Consider the following 18,350-nt stretch of genomic DNA (forward strand, 5'->3'; position numbering starts at 1 on the left):
GTCTTCCTTTTGCTGTTGGTTCACCCTCCAATGGCCGCCGTGGCTGGTGCGCTGCAGCCAGAGCACTGCGCTGATCCAATGGCAGGAGCCAGGTACTCATCCTGGTCTCCCATGGGGTGCAGGGCCCAAGCACTTGGGCCATCCTCCACTGTACTCCTTGGCCACAGCAGAGAGCTGGCCTGGAAGAGGGGCAACCTGAACAGAATCCGGCGCCCCAACCGGGACTAGAACCCGGTGTGCCGGCGCCACAAGGCGGAGGATTAGCCTAGTGAGCCACAGCGCCGGCTAAATGGCTACTATTAAAAAGTTAAAAGATAACAAGTATTGGGCACAATGTAGAGAACATGGAACACACAGTATTGGAGGGAATGTAAATTGTCCAATCCACTATGAAAAGCAATATGGAAGTTCCTCAAATGAAATTAAAAAAGGAACAACCTTTATTGGCCATGAATCCAAAAGAAAATCACCATCTCAAAGAATTGTCTGCACCCCCACATTCACTTCAGCATCATTCACAATTCCACGATATGGAAATTACCCAAATGTTTGTTGATGGATGCATAAGGAAAAATGGGATACACACACAGTGGCATCCTCACCAAACCTTAAAAAGAAAGGAAACACTACTACTTGTCACAAGATGGATCCAAAAGTATGGAACTATAGGACATAACAGTGAGTGAAACAAGACACAGAAATAAGAAATACTACATGAGCACACTTACATGTGAAATATACAAAAGTCAAACTAACACAGTCAGGGAGCAGGATGGTGTTTGTGATGAACTGGGACCGTGAAAATGAAGAGATGTTAGTCAAACGATACAAATATATGGTTATAGTACTGGAGCTGGGGTGTAAAAGCTTGGGCCTCCACCTGGACTGCCAGCATCCCATATGGGAACCAGACCGAGTCCCAGCTGCTCCACTTCCCATTCACCTCCCTGCTAATGTGCCTGGGAAAGCACTAGAAGATGACCCCACGACTTGGCCCCTATGCCAAAGTGGGTGACCTGGGGCCCAGCCCTGCCACTGAGGACATTTAAGGAGTGAAATAATGCATGAGATGAGATATCCTTCATCCTCTCTCTCACTCTCTCTGACTCTGTCTTACTCTCCTTCTCTCTTTCTTGCTTTTCTATTTTTTATTTGATAGGTAGAATTATAGACAGTGAGAGAGAGAGAGAAAGGTCTTCCTTCCATTGGTTCACTCCCCAAATGGCCTCTACAGCTGGCGATACACCGACCCGACACCAGGAGCCAGGTGCTTCCTCCTGGTCTCCCATGCAGGTGCAGGGGCCCAAGCTCTTGGGCCACCCTCCACTGGCCTCCCGGGCCACAGCAGAGAGCTGGACTGGAAGAGGAGCAACCAGGACTAGAACCCAGCACCCATACGGGATGCTGACATCCTGGGCAGAGGATTAACCAAGTGAGCCATGGAGCCAGCCCCTGCCTTTCAAATAAAGCTTAAAAAATAAAATTTACAATTATGAGATAAGGTTTTTAAAATCTAATATATACTCCAGGTAACCAGTTCACACCATATTCTGCATTTGTAATTTCCTAGGTCAGTATTCTTAAAAAAAAAAAAAAAACACTATATAATGGCAGGAGTATAAGTGAGAGGGCGGGTATGGTAGCAAGAATTACTATGCTGTGAAAGCTGTATTTATTGAAGGCATAAAATATATATACCTTAAATAAAAGCTTTCTGGGAAAACACATAATAAAATGAGGTAAGTTTAAAAAACACTATAAAAGTGATAAATTTGTGGCTGGCGCCACGGCTCACTAGGCTAATCCTCTGCCTTGCAGCGCCGGCACACCGGGTTCTAGTCCTGGTCGGGGCGCCGGATTCTGTCCCAGTTGCCCCTCTTCCAGGCCAGCTCTCTGCTGTGGCCAATGAGTGCAGTGGAGGATGGCCCAAGTGCTTGGGCCCTAAACCCCATGGGAGACCAGGAGAAGTAGCTGGCTCCTGCCATCGGATCAGCGCTGTGTGCCGGCCACAGCGTGCTGGCCGCGGAGGCCATTGGAGGGTGAACCAACGGCAAAGGAAGACCTTTCTGTCTGTCTCTCTCTCTCACTGTCCACTCTCCCTGTCAAAAAAAAAATTTAAAAAAAGAGTGATAAATTTGTTAAGTAACTTCATTGTACTAATCCTTTCCTAGTGTTTTGTAAGTACCAGGAAAGTCGAAAGGTTTGTGTGAAAATGCAGTATAAAGATCAGATGCATATAGTAACACAGACTGTGTGCCTTGAATATATACTATTTTTGTTTCTCAGTTATACTGTAATTAGGCTAGAAAAATACAACATGTAAAAATAGGTTCCTATACTTAAAATGCAAATAAAAATTAAGGAACTTAGATTAATATTGTGGGATTTTGGTAGGCTTCATGGGACAGAAATGATTTTTAAGATATTCAGGATTTGGGCTGGCACTGTGGTGTAGCAGGTGAGGCCACCAAATGCAGTGCCAGCATCCCATATGGGGACCAGTTCAAGTCCCGGTTGCTCCATTTGCAATGCAGCTCTCTGCTATGGCTTCGGAAAGCAGTAAAGGATGGCCCAAGTCCTTGGGCCCTTGCACCCACATGGGAGACCTGGAGAAGCTCCTGGCTCCTGGCTTCAGATCAGCGCAGTTCTTGACATTGCCACCATCTGCAGTGTGATCCAGCAGGTGGAAGACCTCTCTGTCTGTCTGCCTCTCCTTCTCTCTCTGTGTAACTTTGACTTTAAAATAAATAAATCTCTTTTTTTTTACAGGCAGAGTGGACAGTGAGAGAGAGAGACAGAGAGAAAGGTCTTCCTTTTGCCGTTGCTTCACCCTCCAATGGCCGCCGTGGCTGGTGCGCTGCGGCCGGCGCACCATGCTGATCTGAAGCCAGGAGCCAGGTGCTTCTCCTGGTCTCCCATGGGGTGCAGGGCCCAAGCACTTGGGCCATCCTCCGCTGCACTCTGGGCCATAGCAGAGAGCTGACCTGCAAGAGGGGCAACCTGAACAGAATCCGGCGCCCCGACCGGGACTAGAACCTGGTGTGCTGGAGCTGCAGGCGGAGGATTAGCCTATTGAGCTGCAGTGCCAGCCAAAATAAATAATTCTTAAGAAACTATTCATGAACTTGACTAAACTAAATTACAGGTGGTTTCTTGAAAATAAAGATTCAGGAATTCTATCAAGAGAATACTCAAGACAATATCCAAGTAACATATTACACTGTCACCTCACCTCCGTCAAATTGAAAATTCAGAAATAGAAAATGAAAGGAAGTGTATCTGAAGGAAACCAGGAAAGTGAAAAGTGAAATGAGAATTATAAACTACTACATGCTTCTGCTTGCAGTGCTGGCGTCTCATAACAGCGCTGGTTTGAGTCCCCACTGCTCCACTTCCGACCCAGCTCCCTGATATGGCCTAGGAAAGTGGAAGATGGGCCAAGTGCTTGGGCCCCTGCACCCATGTGAGAGACCCAGAAGAAGCTCTGGGCTCCTGGATACATATCAGCTCAGCTCCAGCCATTGTGGCCCTATGGGGAGTGAAACAGCAGACCGAAGACCTCTCTCTTTCTCTCTTTCTGCCCCTGCCTCTCTGTATCTCTGCCTTGCAAATAGTTAAATAAATCTTAAAAAAATCTTTCTTTCCCCATTTGACACTCACATGTCATCTTCCACAGTAATCAGGTGGGAAAATCAAGCAAGGTGATTCATTAGTGTAGGAGGGGTTACCAATCACATAGAGCTCAGTGTTTGTTGAAGCAGCAATTTTAAATGTAACATCATATGTAAGAAAATGTTAACAAAGTTTAAATCTCTTTGAAAGAAGCACTCTGAAAACTACACATATACCAATTCATTGAAGGATTTCCTGGACTCCATGCCTGTTCTCTCACCACAGCACTTCAGTAGAAAACTTTACAATATTTGCAATACTGAACTGCAAGTCACAGTTTTAGTTTTCCCATTCATAATTATTGAGGCCTACATAACTCACAAACAAAATTTTATAAAGGTGAAACAAAGACATTGTTTGTAGCAAACTCTCCATCTATTTTTCCCCCATAGATCTGACTTTAGTTAAACAGAGGGAAAGCATCTTAAGATATCTGGCATAAACCAATCTAATTTTGGAATCTCCCCAGAAAGTTTCTATATTTGAACTTCTTATTAGTAGTACACTAGAAATTGCTAGCCTAGGATTTTTGTGGGAGATGCTCAAGTTCTATGGTGGTCACAGGAGCAGAGGTGTGGAAAATTTAATGGAATTGAGACATAAAAACAAAAATCAAAAGAATCACATATTCATGTGGCTTTGAGAAGGGTGTAGGGACCAGCCAGCCTTTAAGATGCCTGGTGATTGTTATCAGAGAACATCCGTGGATTGGGAGCATGAGAAAACAACAGAACAGATTTTTCTTGGCTTGTTGTGTGTGAGGGAAAAGAATTATGGAATCACCGAACCAAGCTCTAAAATAGCCAAAACGAGAAAACCATGGGCAATATAAGCAGGTCTAGCTAATGAGGCGAGAAAAATCCAAGACCTTCCTGAAACACGGTATAGAGATAAGGCTGTCTAGGATGGGAAGACCAGTGAGAATAAACACCTGCACTTAACATGGGGTCATTTCAACTTCTGGATTTGAACAATCAGCACTAACAGGAACAGCAAGAGTGGATGACGAGGAAACTGGAACATCCATGAGGACGTGCACCAAAGGGCTGTTTCTGAGTAGTCACTGGTCAGCATCTCATAAGATGAGGATCAAGGAACGATCCTTGGGTGTCAACACTAGGAACTGCTAACCAGAAGGAAGGGAGACTCGATTCACCACATACTGTAAGAACCAAACCATAAAACACAATACCTACGGATTTTGAAATTTTGTGCTGTTTGAAACACAGGGACAAACAGAGATTTCAATTCATCAACTGCTGTTTTAGAACCAATTATATGGCAACCATTGTGGATACTGTGCAGAAACAATGCCCCTGCCCTCTCAGACCTAAAAATGGTCTAAAAATATCATAATCCAAATGATTTAAATACTTCAAAATCTAATTTAGAAGTAAAAAGAACCTGTATTGAGTTATTCAGAACATTATAGTTTTATAACTGAAACAAACATACTTAGGAAGTAATGCTTCCCTCTCAAAATTTCAGTGCCATCCTTGGATCTAGGTGCCTCTGATGATAAACAGAGTCCCAATATGCCTAGTTAATGCAATAATATGACTGGACTATGTAAATTTTACATGATACGTCTCCCCTTATAACTGTATTCATTACAATATAACAATATATTCCTCAGGAAGTTTTTCATAAAATTAGGGAAACACTGGATATCACAGAGACAGGATTAGAATTCAGTGGGGGAAGGACACTTATTAAGCCATTGTTTTGGGTGTACCAGTTAATGCTATCACTGCTGTGTTGGAGAACCCTCAATGCAAACTGAGATAAACAATCTTAGCAAATCAGGAAAAACAGGAAGCAAAGCCTGTGAGCAGGAACCTCCTTGCTGGATGACCAGATCCATTTTCTCAGCTCCTATCCACTAAGTAAAACTATAAATCCAGAAAATGAAACAAGAGACCTGGAAATTAACACAGTCGCTGGGCATCTAAATCACTCACCCAAAAGAAGGTGACTCACCTGCTGCTGGTTCACCCACCCTGGCATCAGAATTCAGCCAGGTAGGCTCACACCTCCCGGAACTGTATGTGATATCCCGAGTACATATACGTTTTACAATATACAATTTGCAATCTATTTAGAACATATGATATTACATTTATACTATATAAATATATGAATGATACGCACAAGCATTTCAAGAAGACTCACCAGGCAAGGATGGACAAACGTGAGGGTCCTGTTGAATCCATTGCCACTCCTCCGACACCAGCATCCCGGCCCTCCCTGCAGGTATTGCTCTTGGCTGCTCACCTCCTTGTTGTTAGGGCCAGGGCTTAGCACATGTTCCAATGAAGAACTCCACGACGTTGGACACCAAGAAGAGAAAAGGGAAACAGCAGCACTGAGTACCCTTTTTATAAACTCAGTATTCAACGGCATACATCAAGTCTGACTGGATTACCTCCAGGCTCCAACCAATCAGAAAACAAAGACCAAGCCTGTGTAGGCTTGCACAGGGGGTGTGGCTCCAGGCTTCTCCTGAGCTCCTGCTGTCTGTCCCAAGAAGGCAGGGAGGCCAGGGTCCAATGCAGTGGGGCCACAAGTCGATTGTTTGTTTCACTTTTGTCATGGAATTTATTCCACCGTTCGATCTAAAATTTGACAGTACATACTCATCTGCTTTTTCTCCTTAGAGTGTTTAAATAAAGTGAAATTGCTTTTATACAACTCATGTATTGGGAGTGGTGGCTGTTTTTCAACTACTGGATTACAGAAAGAAAACAAGTATGGGATGTTGGCATTACAGGTGGTGGCTTAACCCACTGCACCACAACACTAGCCCCTAACCACAGAATTTTAGAAGCCCAATGAGTCAGAAAATAGATTGTCTCATATGTGGAAGGAATGAAAATGTATAGTTTCAGTAAGTCTGAATTATTTTTATTGCAGCAAACACATAGATATTTCAACTAGGTTGTGAGGTGTCAGATATCACACAAATGATTCATTTAGTGTCATCGTTACCATGGCTGTGTTTTTTCCTCTAACAACTTGTTTAGATGCTTGCTTTAAATGAGTGGCCAGCCTTGGAAAGCTGGAAATCTTGATGCCAAGCAGCTGTGAGATGAAATTTAAAACAGAGCTATGCCAGCTAGAACCACAGCCTAGACCTAATTCTAGTGTTTACCTCTTGGAGATAGTTGGAAATCAGAAACTATAGAAGTAAGAAAACACCATCTCCACCTCCAGACTCCACATTAAGCACCATGTGCACTGACCAACAATGCTTTACTCCCGCCTCCTTAATAAAAAAAAAGAATAATAAAAATAAGTCTATGATTGCTGCACTATGCTTATAAGATACCTCTGCTTAAAGATCCACCATTAAATACAAAATGTCAGGTTGTATAATAACTCTAAGAGGTTTATAACTCAGAGAAAGTTCCAGGAGGCAAGTTGAGGCCTGTCCTTGTCTCTGGAAAAGTGGGCAACCCCTCAGGGCCGCAACTGTTAGTGAGCAATATTGAAAAGTCACAAGTTGAGGGACTGTGTACTAATGGAACCCTACCAACCATCTAAACGAAGAGAGAACCATCATGTAGACATTGTGCGCATACCACACCACCTGTGGGTAAGACTTCCCAGGTGTGCACAGCACTAGCCCTGGAAGTGCCAGTCACAGAGTGTAATGGTGCCCACGGGAGCTGTGCAGTGTGACCACTTTGCAGTAATAACATCTCTACCCAACAGCTCTTGAGTAGCTCAGAGGTATAAAAGGTACATCATGTAAAAACTAGCAGATTGATTTTTACACAGTTTCAGGAATATCAATCAGCTCATTTCACACAAGTCAGTATGTGTCACTTCTGAAGAACACTATCAGCAAACTTCAACAAAAATTTCAGTCAAGGTTTTAGGTCAGTTTATACCGTGGGTCTGCAAGATTCTTTTTCTTTCTACTTGAGGCTTTCTTTGAATGGATAAAGGTTCTTTTAAACATTGCATTTATTTTAAAGGCAGAGTTACATAAAGAGAGGGAGAGACAGAGAAAGAGAAAGAGAGAGGTCTTCCATACACTAGTTCATTCCCCAAATGGCCACAACAGCCAGGACTGTGCCAGAACAAAGCCAGGAGACAGGAGCGTGGGTGCAGGAGCCCAAGCACTTGGGTATCTTGTGCTGCCCTCCCAAGTGCATTAGCAGACAGCTGGATTGGAAGTGTAGCTAAGACTCTGAATCAGTGTCCATGTGGGATGCTGGTACCACGGGCGGCGGCTTTACCAGCTAAGCCACAACGGTGGCAACAAATGTTCTTATTTTTTACTTTAAAGATTTACAAAACCCCTCAGAAAGCTAGAAATTTTATAACACAGCCAATAACTCTGAAAGGACTAGAGTTAATAATGGGTGGAGTAGGGCATTTGGCACAGTGGTTAAGGAGAAACTACCTGGCCTGGTGACTGGACAGTGCTGTCTGTGACTGTCCACCAACCTACTTTGTTTTCAGCTGTGAGCACCAGAGCTTTGAAAGCACATTTAATAATGTACAACACAAAGAGGCAGAATGAAGGGCAGTTAGGCACAAGAGTGTACTGCTCTAGTCTTTTCCACACTGAAGGTGCGGAGGTCTGTTCAACTCCTGTGTATATTTCAACAAAGTCATCCTTCTGGTAGTGAAAGAGCTGGCATGGAATGCCACTTCATTATGCAGAATGCTGACAGAGACTTGCTGTCTAGTGGTTAAGATGCTGAATTCTAGTGGTTCAAGGGCTACGGTACATGAACAGCTTCACTCCTTCAAAGATACACATATGTGGTTCAAGGTTTCATTCGCCTGAACACGGCATTCAACAAAGAATGTAAGTAGCTCAATTATCTCCCTCTAGCAAATCAAAAGTCAGTGCAGCTCTGGGGCTTCTTCTGGAACCTGCCTGACTGGCTCTTTCCTCAGGCCTTCTGTCCTTGCTATTGCCAGCTCCAGCAGGATGGGGCCTTCTGCAAGTTATCAGTGGGGCTCAGGCTTCACTGCACGTGGGTCTCTATTCAAGAGTCCCATCAGCAGAGAACCTTCCAAGACCATCCAAATGGCATCTTCTCCTGCACCTGGTCTCCCCACACACACCTCCTCCCTTGTCCTTTTCTCTGCTTTATTTTTCATTTGAAGTCTCCACCACACTTGACATTATATTCTGCTGGAAGTGCTCAAGGCTGACCCAGTCTAAAATGCAAGCTCGTGAAGGCAGAGCATGGTATTGTTTATCATGCTATTCCCAGAGTCCCTGGCCAGTAACAGCCTTCCATAACCATTATATAAATTAATAAACAGGAATGGAAGCCAAACACCTCTGTTTCTAGCTTAACAGATGCTCACCTCCCTGTTAGCTTTAATGGACTCCTCTACACCGCCTGCCCTTGGTGTGCCAACAGGGAATGATGGAAGGGCAGCTCTTCCCTTCCAAATGTCTTGTGTTGAAGCAGAGATGCTTCACTGAAAGGAATGTGAATTATAAAAACCTGGTGTTGATGGAAAGCACAGGAGATTTACCACACTGTTTGTGGAAGTCTAGACGGATGCAATCCTGGAGGATAATTCAGAAGGACCTAGCAACATTTTAAACAGGAATGTACTTGACCTAGCGATTCTCAGATAATGCAGGTCATCAAAACAGTTCCAGGGATGCTCAGGTATGGATACTCCAGGTTTCTCACTCCAGCATTATTTTAATGGTAAAAAATCAGAATTATCACACAAAATAGCAACCACTTGTGTTGGAATAAAATGTAATCTTATACAGTCACTGAAGAGAATCAGATCTGTATGTTTATAATGATACAAAAATTACTCTACTGTCAAGTATAAAAAGGAAGATGGAAAACCATCCTATAAAGAACACAGTTCTGCACAAAGTCATTTCTATGTGCATGTGAGCACAGTATACACACAAATACACCCCCCCACACCCCCCCCCACTTTTATTAAGGTGGGGAAAGCACCTGTAAGAGGACACACCCAACTGTCACCAGTGCTTCGGACATCTCCAAACAGAACTGAGGGCTAACTTCCATTTTCTTTTTTTCTACTTCCACTTTCTGAATCATAAATTGTGTAATGTGCACACTTTAGGGACAAGTAAATCACATTCAGAATAACAAAAAGTAAAGATGCTGAACTTCTTTTAAACTCTGGAACCAAAAATCTTCAGTATTTATGAAACTAAAATTCTGGGCTCTGGTATCAAGTTCCAGATGAACAAATGCAACCACTACTTGAGGCTTTATTTATTCCTGACCCATAGAATGAGGCTGGGAACACTTGTCCTATCCTCTGCTCAGGGTTCCCAGGTAGCTAAATTAAAGTCATGTGAAGAATTAAAAGTGAAACTTATGGCCTGGGAAAGCAGCAGAAGATAGCCTAATTCTTGGGCCCCTGAAACCATGCAGGGGACTGTGGGGAGCAACCCGGACTGGACTGAGTTACTGGAATTAAGACTTATTCTATGCATCTGCTCTCCCACAATATGGCGCTGAGAAGGGAAACAGCTTCTACACAGCTGCCTCCAGTTCAACCAATAAACAGCAGGACTTGCTCCTGATTGGAGGAGAGCAGCGTACTCGGCGTGTGGGCAGCCGAGTTGGGATTGGCGGAGGAGGACTATAAAAGAGGAGAGAGACGGCATGCACCAGGAACATCTAAGGGGAACATCTAAGGGGAACACCTGTGCAGCCCCCGAGAGAGCCGGCCGGCAGTGTGCCACTCCCCTGCGGAAGTGGGGAATGTGGCCAGGGGGAACCGCCCTTCCACGGAGGTGGAAGGGACAGTAGCCAACCCGGGAAGAACCAGCAGCAAACCCGGGGAGGGCCGAGCAGACAAAAGAACAGCGCAGGATCCTGTGTCGTTCCTCCACGAAGAGGGGGAGCGACAGGGGACCTCGAAGAAGCTCCTGACTCCAGCTTTTGAATCGGTTCAGCTCTGGCCATTGCAACCATTTACAGAGTGAACCAGTGGATGGAAGACCTCTCTCTCTCTCTGTAATTCTACCTCACAAATAAATAAATAAATCTAAAAAATTTGCTCTATCTCCCACTGCTTTTCAGACAGAAAGTGGATAAAAAGGTGCTGTGTGCTCTAAATCCATTTGACAAAAAGGACTAAGATTACGATCAGGAGCAGTAGTAAGCAGGCTTTCAACCATAAAATGGAATAAAAGCTATGTTTCTTATCACACCAAGTGTTGGTCCATTGCTATTCAAAAGCAAAGCATTTCACCCTTGTAATTATGCTCACACAACATGCTTTTATATACCCTAGTGGTTTGGAAAATTTCTTCAGAATACTCAAGGTTTATTTTTAAAGAAGAGAAAATGCCAGCTTTGATAAAACGAACATGCCTGCACTTGAAGGGAAAATTAAACCTTCAGAAAAAAAAGCAGTGAAACCACCAGATTGTGAAAAGGATACTTTATCCACCAGGAAGTTTCTGAAAGCTGTTTTTCTGTCATATACAAACAAGGTGTCCAAACTCAGGACTGAGCAACACTTTCTACCATCGACACACAGCCGCAATCCTAAATTATGGTTCTTGCCAAGGCTTCAAGTAGAGGGTACATTTCTAATTATGCTGGATAAGCTCCGACTCCCTCAGTTTTGAGCAAGCAGCAAATTGTAGTCTAATGCTGCAAAGTTCTATCAAGTTCCTAGTACCACAGGTTCAGTAAGTTATAACAAACTTCAGATGGTGAATTTACTGATAACAAAAGATGGCCAAAAAGACTTTCCAGATACATTTCCTCAGGTTTTTAATCAAAAGGCATTTTAAAGTTGCTACAGCAATATAAAAGGAAAGTAAAGACCACCACTGTTAAGGTCAGAGATGCTGTCTCATCTGCATTCCTTGTAGGTTGAGTCCTATCAGTGAGTCTCAAACACCATTCTGCAGAACTTCATAGAGTTTTTAATTTCACAAGGCTGTAGTGATTGTTTCTGGTGCCCAATACAGACAACTTAGTGCTGTACTGCTCAAAAAATCCCAGCAAACCTTGTGGTCCGTTCAATTCTAGAAGTCTCTTCTGCCTTCTCATTTATTGCTAATTATATTTCTCTGCTTTTTTATGACTTTTCCAGATGGAGAATTCTCTAAAATATCTTCAGGCCATACTTTAGTCCCTGGATCCTCAAGAGTGCAATAATGTACAGTCTGCAGGGCACTGTAAGAGGTCAGCGAGAAGTCCCCTGGTGTTAACAGCTTGAGTAATACTGTTTTCTCCTTTACACCACATCATTAAATTGCTTTCATTATCCATAAAGTAATTCTTTATTTCACAGTAAATGAGATCTGACACTAATTCAAATAGGCTAATTTCAACCTAACAAAATAATTTATTCCTAATAACTAAAGAAACAAGACAATGACAAAAAATTTGCAAACACTTGTTATGATAAACGAGGGATCTGCAAACATTATATAGAAAATATGTGTTACAAGAAATATGCGTGAGTTTAAAAAATTTTACACCAAAATAAAGTTATCTTTTGATTCCATTTTCCATTAACTTTCTGAAGTATTCTCATGAAGAAGAGAAAAAACACGGCTTTAAAGATGGATCCTGGGGTCAGCGCTGTGGCTCACTTGGCTGATTCTCTGCCTGTGGCACCGGCATCCTGTATGGGTGCCGAGCTCTAGTCCCGGCTGCTCCTCTTTGGTTCCAGCTCTCTGCCGTGGCCCGGGGAAGGCAGTGGAGGATGGCCCGAGTGCTTGGGCTCCTGCACCCGCGTGGGAGACCTGGAGGAAGCACCTGGCTCCTGGATTTGGACTGGCATAGCTCCAGCCATGGTGGCCATTTGGGGGGTGAACCAACAGAAGGAAGACCTTTCTCTTTCTCTCCCCCTGTCTAACTCTATCTGTCAAATAAATTTTAAAAATATGGATCCTACCAGAGCAAAGAATGATGCTACATGATAATTTACAAGGGAGAGGCCAGCAGAGAAGAAGCAAGAAGCCTAAAGATTCTCCAAATGCACCAAAATGCTGCCCTTCCTGAAGTGCAAGCTGACTTGAAGCAGATGAATGAAATTTCCTTTCCAAGTTAGAACAAATGCACCCATTAGCATTAAGTTATTTTTTTTAAGGATTTATTTTATTTGAAAAAGTTAGAGAGAGGTCAAGCCAGAAAGAGAGAGAGAGCCAGAGAGAGAGAGAGAGAGAGAGAGAGAGGTTTCCAACAGCTGGTTCACTCCCCCATGACTGCAATGGCCAGTGCTGAGATGATCCAAAGCCAGGAGCCAGAATCTTCTTCTGGGTCTCCCAAATGGGTACAGTGCCCCAAGGACTCAGGCCATCTTCTACTGCTTTCCCAGGACTTAGCAGAGAGCTGGATCAGAAGTGGAGCAGCTGGGACATGAAGCAGCACCCATATGGGATGCCAGTACTGTAGGCCAAGACTTTAACCTGCTGTGCCACAGCGCCAGCCCCAGCATCAATTTCTTATAGGACCATCCCCTTGTCCTTCTGAGACTCTGCTCCATACCAGTGAAAAGACACATTTTTACCTTCTAAGCTACACACAGATTCAGCGAGAGCCTCCAGAGCACCATGGGTTGCTTTGCCACCATGGTATCCCAGGAAGAACACACAGTCCCAGCAGGAAGCACTCAGCTCCACCCTGAGGCAGCACTCATAAATCCACCATGCATGTCTGCGATCACAGTTGGATATCCAAGTGGTCACACAGATCCAAGGAACTCTGTTACATGTTTTCTGGCCTCTGGACACTCAGAAGTCAACTCAGTACAACATTTCCAGAGGTCAGAGCCTCTACACCTAGGACCAAGCAGCTCAGAACATGTCCTGGGGGTTGGGGCAGTAACCATCCCAAGGCAGGAAAGGTTCAAGTTGCACATAAAGTCCTGACCTCCTGTCCAGGATCCATTTGTGGAGCTCTTAAGGTGACCTTAGTTATAAGGGGGCTGTTTTGGATGCAACATTTCTCTTTTTTTTTTTTTGACAGGCAGAGTTAGACAGAGAGAGAGAGAGACAGACAGACATACAGACAGGTCTTCCTTTCCTGTTGGTTCATCCCCCAAATGGCCGCTATGGCCGGCGCGCTGCGCTGATCTGAAGCCAGGAGCCAGGTGCTTCCTCCTGATCTCCCATGTGGGTACAGGGCCCAAGCACCTGGGCCATCCTCCACTGCCTTCCCGGGCCACAGCAGAGAGCTAGACTGGAAGAGCAGCAACCAGGACAGAATCCAGTGCCCCAACCAGGACTAGAACCCGGGGTGCCAGCACCACAGGCGGAGGATTAGCCAAGTGAGCCACGGCACTGCCCTGGATGCAACATTTCTATCATCGGCCTTGTGTGAAACTTGATTGCCAGGCTCAGAGCAGGAATACAGCAGGAACAGACTGTCCCCTGACTCATTTGTGAACACAGTTCTGACAGTGTGGTACCATAGAAGCACTAAGCGGAGTCGTGGGGACTCAGAATGCTGAGAGAACCTGCAGGAGGTCTCTGCCACACAGCAGCATTCCAGTTCCTCTCAGTGCTCAAGGCCAGGAATGAGGAGCCTTACACCGGAAAAAGATACCAGCCCTAGCTGGAAAAGGAAAATCAGGAGTTTGATCACAAGACAGTATGACTAGCTAGTCCACACAACCCTCAGGGAGCTGACTTAGTAAGACATTAAGTCTGCCCAGGTGCCCTGGAGTGTCATACAATTAGACCTGGACGGGTTAAAGCCAATGGGTTATACTCAGTAGCCAGGGATAACCTCATGGGCGTGCAGCCTACATAGTCACATAGGAACAGTCACACAGGGCTGGCACTCAGAAGGGCCTGTACTGGGTTTAAACCTCTGCTGGTGGTGTCTTAAAAAGCCTCAAAATTTTATCTCTGAACTTGTGTTTTGTAAGCAAGTCAAAAGAACATGAGTCTGAGCCAAGGAGATACATGGAAGAAAGGAAAGAGCTTTATGTTTTAGTATCTTTAGTGGCACTTTACCGCTGCCTTTGGAACAAGGTGCTCACAAAATTGTGCAGCAGGTCCAGTGAGCAGTGGTGAGGTAAACCCCTCACAAGTAGCCAGCCACACTTTGAAGGAAGAACTATTCAGGGATGGGCTTTTGGTATAGCAGCTAAGCCACTACTGGAATCCCCACAGCCCATGAGAGTGCCCAGGATCAAGTCCTGGCTGAAGTCCTGATTCCAGCTTCCTACTACTCCAACCTGGGAGGCAGCAGGTGATGGCTCAAGTACTTACATTCCTGCTATTCACATAGGAGAGTTGGATTGAGTTCCCAGACCCTGGCTTTACATACCTTTCCAGCTTTTGTGGGCATTAGGGAAGTAAACTAACGCATGAAATATTTCTTTCTTCTTTTGAAATAAATAATAAAGAATAATTAAAAAAAGTCTAATCACCAGGGACCTTGAGGACTCCTCAAACCCTCTGGTCCTAACCCTACCAGCAAATCTCCTTTCATACCTCAGGGTCCCTCTTAAAAGTCAGTTCCAGTCCCAGGGTGGCAAGGTGCCCTCCTCAGACTCTCCCAACAGCTCAAGACTCCCCACTGGTGTGTACCAGGACACAAGACCTATATTAACAAATCACGGCATGAGGCCATTGCATTAGGAAGAAGGGTCCTTAGTGACACAGCTGAAGTCCCTGTAGTTATGCTGCACACAAAGACAAGCCCAAAGACTAGGACCACTGGTTTTTACCAGCTACCACCTCTCTGATACCCCAACTCTGGAACTGCTGGAAGCTGAGGTTCCAACCCCAGGAGGGACACAACTCTGGGGCAAGCACAGCATGATTTAAACTGGAACTTCACTGATCTCTATAGATGGCCTAGGGCTGGTTCCCACTTCCTTTAACTCATATTTCTTTTTTTGACAGGCAGAGTGGACAGTGAGAGAAAGGTCTTCCTTTTGCCATTCCAATGGCCACCACGGCTGGCGCACTGCGCTGATTTGAAGGCAGGAGCCAGGTGCTTATCCTGGTCTCCCATGGGGTGCAGGGCCCAAGCACTTGGGCCATCCTCCACTGCACTCCCGGGCCACAGCAGAGAGCTGGCCTGAAGAGGGGCAACCGGGACAGAAAACGGTGCCTTGACTGGGACTAGAACCCGGTGTGCCAACGCTGCAAGGCAGAGGATTAGCCTATTGAACCGCGGCACTGGCCCTTAACTCCTATTTAAAAGGGTATCAGTGGTGCCTTCCTCACAGAGTTTTGAAGAGGATTAGACAGGACAATGTGGTATAATTAAATAAAACTCTTGCTTCCCCTCCTTGTGTTGTTATTTAGAAATGAGACAATGGTACATTAAGAAGCCTGACCACTGAAAGTGCTTCATTAATGCTGATTCTCTTAAACATCCCTTCTTGTCCCTCCTACCGTTATTGCTGTAAACAGACCTTTCTATAACCAACAGTTCCTGTCCCAAGATCCAACAGTGAGTGCATTGTTAGTTCTGCATAAGCTGAATTCCAACTGTGTACCAGGGACTACAGGAATGAAAGCAGAGAGACAAAGTTCTGCCCTGGACAAGCTCACAGTTTTATACAGGATATAGGTATTTAGCAAATAAATGGTGATGAAATGGGTAAGCAATTTACATGTATAGGTAGTGTGTTACAGAAGCTCTGGATACTTAGTTCTGCTGGGGGGAATAAGAGAAAAGTATCATAGAGAAGGAAGACACCCATATGGGATGCTGGTACTGCAGGCGGCAGCTTCATCCACTATGCCACTGTTCTGTTGGCCACCCCACCCCCACCCGCAGGCTGTTCCCACTTGTGATCCAGATGTATGCTGAAATGCCTAGAAAAGCAGAGGATGCACCCCAAGGACTTGGTCCCCTGAACCCACTCTGGAGTACTGGATAAAGTACCTGGCTTATGCTCCCGCCTGGCCCAGCCCTGGTAATGTAGTCACCTGGGGGGTGAACCCATACACGAAGATCTCTCCCACACCTCCTCATCTATAATTCTGCCTTTCAAAGCAGTATTTAAATAGAAAAAAGTATCTAGTACTTACTATGAGGTGTCAGAATCTTGGGACAGCCTGGAACACAGCACAGAGGGATTCTTGGCATTTCTCTAAGCTTCTGCTTTCTCCTTCGTGTGTGCAGCCTGTGAAAATTCACCGGATTATGTGCCAATTAATTATAGCGCCCCGTGCCCCCGTTTTCCTGCACACACACCTTATACTTCAGAACAACCTGGAGAAGAGAGGCTGTGAGTCAAGTCCTCCTCTCAAGGACGCAGCAAAGGCTACTTCCGGCCAGGGACAGAAAACTCCCAAGACAGAACCGGGCCTGTGGGAAAAGTTCTACCTCTCCCAATCCCCACCACCACATACGCCCACCAGCACTCCTGTCACTCTCCTCCTCCCTTTCCTCTCCCCCACACGGGTTTCTGCCCCTCCCTACCTTGCCTCCCCACCTTCATGCCACCTTTTCATTCTCCCCCCTTCCTCTCTCCTCTAGCCTGCTCTTAACACCCACTCTTCTCCACCTTCTATCTCAGCTACCCCTCACACACATGCTCCCCACTCACTGTCCCCCGGGCCCCTCCTACCCAGTGACAGGAAGGCCACCATGCCAAACTCTCCACAGAAAGAGCATTTCTGTTCCTCTGACACAGGAATCCAGACCTGAGGTGTAGTCTTTCAGAGGGGCCAAAGAAGAAGACTGTGCCTAGAAAGTTCCAGAAGCACAAGATAACTGAGTGGCTACCTCACCACAGTTTCACCTAATCCTGGCTTGACCCTGGGGGGGTGGGGGGGAGAGGCACTGTATCTCCTCAGGCTCAGCCACCAGCATCGAAATCAGCAACTCAGGGCTTGCATAAGCTCTGAGCTGGGGCAGACACGATGCTGACTCCCACCGGAGCACCGTGCAGAAGAAACAGATGCACCTGCAGGTGCACTTCTGGGTCACAGTGCTGGGCTCAGGCACACTCCTCACCGGTGACCGACAGGGCACCAAGGGATGCAGCTATGCCCTGATGCCCCAGGACCACTTCCATTCCTGCCTCATCAGGCTGTGACCCAGGGCGGCAGCCACTGATGGCCCAGGCACTCTGGACCCAGCCACCCTGTCTAGTGGGAGTCCTGAATGGAGCTCCTGCCTCCTGGTTTCTGCCTGGACCAGCGCTGGCCCTTGCTGCTGCTTGGGAAGAGCAGCAGTGCAAGCAGCATCGTGAGCACTCTTTCTCACTCTGAGTGATCATCCATCTGGGGGTTCACCCCCCAGGTGACTACAAAGGCCAAGGCTCAGCCAGGCCAAAGCAGAAGCCAGGGACTTTATCCTGTGTTCAATTCTGGGTTCAGGGTCCTAAGACCTTGGGCCTTCTCCCTCTGCTTTCCCAGGAATGTTAGCAGACAGCAGCATTCCATGGGCAATGGCTTCTGGAGGACCTGGCATTGTGGGGTAGTGGCTATAGCCACCACCCACATCGCGCATCCCATCTAGGCACCAGTTCGAGTCCTGGATGCTGCACTTCTGATGTGGCTCTCTGCTGTGGTTTGGGAAGGCAGTAGAAGATGGTCCAACTCCTTGTGCCCTTGTACCCATGAAGGAGACCACGAGGAGGTTCTGGGCTCCTGCTTTTAGATCTCCTCTGCTCTGGCCATTGCAGCCAAATAGGAAGTGGAACAGCAGATGGAAAACCTATGTATCTGTCTGTCTGTCTGTCTCTCTCTTTCTCTCTCTCGC

At 45.8% G+C, this 18,350-nt stretch overlaps 1 protein-coding gene and 1 long non-coding RNA gene across 10 annotated transcripts in view; both read right to left on the reverse strand.

The window, feature by feature from the left end:
* LOC108175467 (glutamate receptor ionotropic, NMDA 2A) overlaps positions 1 to 18,350 on the reverse strand; it is a 290,700-nt gene that overhangs the window by 181,087 nt on the left and 91,263 nt on the right. The gene's annotated exons all lie outside the window — the stretch shown is intronic.
* LOC127489817 (uncharacterized) overlaps positions 15,077 to 18,350 on the reverse strand; it is an 80,146-nt gene continuing 76,872 nt past the window's right edge. For 3 of the 6 annotated variants that reach the window (XR_011384590.1, XR_011384593.1, XR_011384589.1), the window contains 2 exons: positions 16,670 to 16,764; positions 15,078 to 15,224 (listed from right to left, as the gene is read on the reverse strand). This is a non-coding gene — a long non-coding RNA (uncharacterized lncRNA). Of the gene's footprint in view, positions 15,225 to 16,669; positions 16,765 to 18,350 lie in introns of all 6 variants that reach the window. The other 3 variants (XR_011384592.1, XR_011384594.1, XR_011384591.1) reach the window with 2 other exon arrangements.

Source organism: Oryctolagus cuniculus, chromosome 19 (genome assembly GCF_964237555.1).
Source record: "Oryctolagus cuniculus chromosome 19, mOryCun1.1, whole genome shotgun sequence".
Taxonomy (NCBI): domain Eukaryota; kingdom Metazoa; phylum Chordata; class Mammalia; order Lagomorpha; family Leporidae; genus Oryctolagus; species Oryctolagus cuniculus.